Below are 5934 nucleotides of genomic sequence, written 5' to 3' on the forward strand. Positions count from 1 at the left end.
TCAAGTTTTGGACCTACACTGAAGCTAAACAGACCTCCCAGGCCATTGTGTTCGTCGACTTAATTCGCGCCAACATAGATCCGGCACCATCGGCCGAGCACAGATTTTTCGTCTACACCTCTAACATGGAAAATATTGAGACTTTTCACATATTTTGGTTTGTTACACTTTTCTAACCTAAACATGAAATAAACTTAGAATTCATAAAAATTTACAAAGTTAAATGCATACATATAACCATATTTAATATGGTAAAATTGTATATTGTATATGTGTGATTAGATTTCTTGTGGTGGAACCAACCATCAAGTTTTAGAGTTGATATGGTACATGGATGCTCATACTTACTGCTAATTTATCTTTCAATGGCAAGGCACGTACCCATCAACATAAGACGTCTATAGTGATTTTGTCAATCTCAAAACATATCGTGTTTGAATAAAAAAATCCCGACACAATCTATTAGAGGTGCTCATACGGTAGGGTATGTGTGTATTGCTGACTTCACTTCATTAATCTAAAGATACGTTGACCGAGTCTCTTGAAGATACTCATAGGATAAAAGTGCGCATGTGTATGATGATCAACTTCGTTAATCTCATCTATATCAGCGTCCGCGATTGTAATGTGTTTTGAAAACTTATTTTTCACATTGCATAATATAATTAGGTGACTTGGAAAATTACAATTTTAAGCTTAGCAATTGTAATTTTATTAGGTGATTGAAAAGTAATTTTTTTCAGTGTTTGATCAATCTAGCAAATAGAAAAAGGATAATTCGTTATGGTTTGTGTTTTTCGATTTCGTTTCACCAAGGCCTACAACGATTAACGAGGGGATTTGACCGCGAGCTGACGAGGCCATGTGACATGCTTATTAATGCCGCTCTAAATACAGTTCCGGCCATATCGCGTTCACCGTTAAATAGCTACATACGGATCCTTAATTACAGGCTTAATTACAACTCGATTGATCACCTCACCTCTAAGTTCTCACAAGGTTAAAACCGACACTATACATCCATACTGTAGTATGATTGATCAAGTCACAACGCTATCATCCTTCTCAAATTAAAAAAGTAAAAGTATAAAAAATAAAAGAGAAAAAAAGTCGCAAAGCTAGCTAGCTACCGAATCAGCAAAGAAAGAGCAAGAGCTCTCTCTCTCTCTCTCTCCCGCGCTGCTTCACACGCACGACGAGGCGATGCTGCTCCGGCGGCCGTCGGCCGGCAAGAACGCCAGCGCGAGGAGCACGGCCATGAGCCCCACGGGGACCAGCAGCAGCAGCGACGGCGGCGGCGGGAGCGGCGGCAGCACCAGCGGCAGGAACACCAGCAGCGCCGCCAGGCAGGCGAACAGCGCGGTCAGCCCCGCCGTGAAGTACGCCGCCGACGCCTCCGGCTCCCTCCGCCTCGGCGCCGCCGCCACCTCCCCCTCCTCGCCGCCGTCCGCCGACGGAGAGCCGCTCCTCGTCGTCTCCCTTGACTCCGTCATATCTCTACTGATCAACGAGACTGCAAACTCTGCAGTACATATATAGCTAGAAAGCTAGAGGAGCGAGCTTGTGGCTCTTCTCTGAATCTTCTGGAGTATTTCAGCCAAGATCTTTGATGCTCTTCTTGAATGGTACAATGGCCAAGGAAAGATATCGATGTCTCTCTCTCCGTCTGTGCATGGACCAGCCTAGCTAGGTAGTGCCCAATTGGCCAGGTTGAGTTAAATGGCAGCGAGCCGTCAAGATTTTGGAGGGCTTTTGGGTGCAATGTATGTAGCCTCAGCTAATCTTCAGTGTCACAACAGTATCAGCTAGGAGTAGGACTGTACCTTTGTGTCCCTCCCTCCCTTGGGGGGGGGGGGGGGGGGTGGGGGGTGGTGTATCTGGGAAATTGTATACAGGACTACGCACACAAACACTGGTGGGTGGTGCGCTTAACTGCTTTGCTTGTACCTTGTGTGCGGTTGATTCATTGCATCGGTTGCTGGTTAGCTTTCTCATATAAGTCGTTCATCTTTTTTTTAATGGGATTTTTTTTTAATCCGACATCTATATCCACAAAAATATGTAAAGCTAAAACATACATGAGTTAGACTTCGAAGCAGCTCACATGGAGGAATACACAAAAACACATAAAAGAAAAAAAAAAGAAGACTTAACTTCAACCTTCATTGACGACTTATATTTTTCTGTCGCAGCGCGAGAGGGCGGAAGGGGGAGAATCAAACTAGTATGTGCTACCCGTCACCACGCCATCCCCACCTCCACCATCTGTTGCCAACTGTTGTGTGTGCTATCCGCCATCGCCTTCCAAATCCCTTGGTGTGCCACGAAGCCACTCTACTGCGCCACCACCGTCTTCCGCATATCGTCGAACTCCCTGTCACTCCTAGAGCGTTGTGGAGCCATACAACACGACATGTACCTGCCTTTACTACGAAGAGCTCACCAGAGATGCTCCACCGTCATTCACAACGTAACTATCCGCAGTCAGACCTTGGCGTACGTTTATGCTCACTTGGCAGCTACCGCCGCCAAGAGCTAGGTGAGCTAGGTGAGCCAATGATCATCGGACCATCAGCCAACCCTGTCACCAACGACCACCGTCCATTCATTCTCACATGGCCGTGGTTAGATCCGGGGGCGCCAGAGCTCGCCTAGCCATTGCCGCCCCTAGGACACTACCACGAGAGCCTCTACTGTTGTCGTCTTCATCTGTCATGGCCAAACCGACCATCCACCGTCGTCGCCATGCAGATCAACCAACCCACCACCGCAGGGGAAGGGCGACCCTACTGTTGTACGTCACAGCTAACCCTCGCAGCCAGTGAGAGAGGAAGGGACGGAGGACCAACCCCCATCTCCGCCCACCACCGACGCTGTTCGTTGCCACCACCAAGTCCGGTGAAGCCTCCGGTCCTTTATGCCACAACATCCAAAACTGGACATCACCGGAGTGCCAGGCGGTTGCTAGTCGGCATGGCACATCACCAGTGCCATCACCACCATCGTGCCACGCCTCCCCTGAACATCACTCGGAAATCGGGCTAGCCGCCAAGTAGGGTGCCTTGCCGGATTTGAGTGTCGTCGTTGCCTTCCACGCACAACGACCAAGACCTCATCAGATCCGAGCCACCACCTCCCATACGCCTCTCTCGAACACCGCGTAGAAACTAGGCATGCCACTGAGGGTGCCTCGTTAGCTCCTAGCGTCATCATCACCTTCCGTGCACCTCTTTCGAACACCGCGTTGAAAACCAGGCATCCCACTAAGGGTGCCTCGTTTGCTCCCAGCATCGTCATCACCTTCCATGCGCGACTACTAGGACATCGTTGGATCCAGCCGCCGCCACCTCCGTCTCGCCTTGATCCATGCTGCTTTGATCGTTGTTGTCAGCTGTCGCTCACTTCCCCTCAACTCCGTGTTGGATAGCCGAAAAAGCGAAGAAGACATCATTGCCGCTATCCTAGCGGATGCACGCACTGGTGACTTGCTCAGGTGACGGCTAGACGATGGGAAGGAAGTGGTGGTGGCAGGCTAGGGTTTACTGGGAAGGGGCATGCCAATTGAAATAGGTACCGTATGTCAGGTTTAGCCTACAAATAGGCATAGGACCTATTTGGAAGATCTTAAAATTCTAAGAAATAGTTAATTGGTGGCTAACTTCCTAAAAGTCTTAAAAAAAACTGATTTCGTTCATTTTCTAAATTCTATAACTACAGCTTTTCAAAATCTAAATGAAATATTGGATTGTTTAAGATAGCTTCTAATTCTAGGAGAACCTGCAACTATAAGAAACTCCCAAACAGGGCCTATAGTCGCTCATCTAGCTAGTCATCTGGGTGTAGTATTGCTTTCATATGTTGTACTCCACTGACCACTGTACATGAGCAGTAAATAGTACATGGATGATGATATACATTACGTGGAAAACAAATCAAATGGGGGGGTGGGGGGATGTTGCTTCCGAGAATGATTTTGTACCAAGAATTAGTAATAGGCTGTGTTTAGATCCAAAGTTTGGATTGAAACTTCAGTCATTTTTGATCACATCAACCTGTCATACACACACAACTTTTCAGTCACATCATCTCCAATTTCAACCAAAATTTAAACTTTGCGCTGAACTAAACACAGCCTAACACAACCATAGATAAATTGCTCTGCTCTGAATCTTGTGATAAGTGATGGTACCACTAACTGATCATGCAATATCCGAATATATAAGCAAGAACGCCGTACGTGTGTGTGTTCGTTCGCATGAATGCATGAACCGAATATTTCTGTGTGTGATGAGATCAGGGATCGTGGACAGGCAGACAGAGCGGGGCTGGAGGGGTGCTGTCTGTCTGCATGATCGATAACCAAACCAACCCATGGCCATGATCGACGAACCGACCGGTCGCGATAATTGAAAGCCTCGTGGATTGCTCATATTACAGTAATCTAAGAGCAGGTACAATAGTAGTAGGCTATAAACCAACTATGAACATATTTTAAAGAGATAAATAAAAAAAGAAGAGCAGCTAGCTACATATCTGTACCCAGCTGCAGTACGGACTCTAAGACATAATCTGTGTATGAAGGTGATACCAGGTATTAATAATATAGTAAGCAACTATTGTATGAATTAGCTATTATATTGGCTATAGATGATTTGGAGCTAGTGGTGGGCTATACTATTAAACTTGCTCTAAAACAACTTATTGAAAAATATAAATTAATTTATAGATAAAACTTTTACGTATTTGTTCGTAGCGGTTTACAAGCCGACATGGAACAGAAATTACGGTGAAAAATATCTTAAAAACCAATTTTAAAAATTAAATTCGAAATTTAAATTTTAACTTTTATTTTGGTTTATTGGGAATTTGGGAGAACCGATGGAGCTCCTATTCCGCGATAGCGAGCGGCGCAAGTTGGGGCGGTTGGATTTGGACCGGGACGAGGTAGGTGCATGCACGGAGCATGGGCGCGCGTTCGATCGTTTCGTTTCCTCTTCTTCCTCGGTCGGTCGGCGCGCGTCGTGTCATGGGTTGGCGAGACGGCACTGCACCGCACTGGACCACAAGGGCAAGAATAAAGTCGCTATCCTTTCCTTCGGCGCGTACGACGTGGTCGCGCGAGGTAGGTAAGGCGTCCTGGCTTAAACCTACTGGGGATCTTCTAGATGCTTCTATGTAATCAGTGGCAGATCCGAAAGTGGGGGAGCTAGATTTGGGATTAACTATATTTATGGCACTATATTTTTCACTAAAAAATAGTCGGCATGTATTTACATTGTAAGTCCTTAAATTATATATGTAGTTTTAATGTATTTACAATGTAAATCTCATAATTGCATATGTAAGTCCTAAAATTACATATGTAAATCTTAAAATTACGTACTAATTACATATGTAAGTGTAGTGTAACTAATGTGTAAATTTGTATAAGAAAAGGTAACAGTGCAATATTAAACGCTAATCAGCAAAGAAGATTGGGGCTAGCTTGCTGCAACGCGTGAAAAAAATCCAATAATTGAAAGATTCACAGCCGAATACTCGCGGAGAAATCGTACGGCCAGCGACGCCGACTGAAAATCAGTCAAAAAACTGTCGACATATTTTTAGCTATTCCGCTAGATTTTTATGAAGGCTAGACTAGGGTAAAATCATGTACTACTACTAAATTTTACTGAGTTCTGTCAACCGAAGACACAAGAATTTTCTAGTAGTAAAAGGATAGTTCAATATATATGTAGGACTTGTTTGGTTCTTTACCCTACCAATTTATTGGCAGTGCCAAAGGCTAGGCAAACTTTGGCACTACCAATTTGGTAGGGTAAAATTATTTAGCAATTATTTGGATTGTTACCAATATAAAGCCAAATTCTCATTGTATAAGGAAGAAAATTCTAGAATATGACTAAATAGGATAGGGCACTATCAAATATTTGG

The sequence above is a fragment of the Oryza glaberrima genome, chromosome 5 (genome assembly GCF_000147395.1).
Source record: "Oryza glaberrima chromosome 5, OglaRS2, whole genome shotgun sequence".
NCBI lineage: Eukaryota > Viridiplantae > Streptophyta > Magnoliopsida > Poales > Poaceae > Oryza > Oryza glaberrima.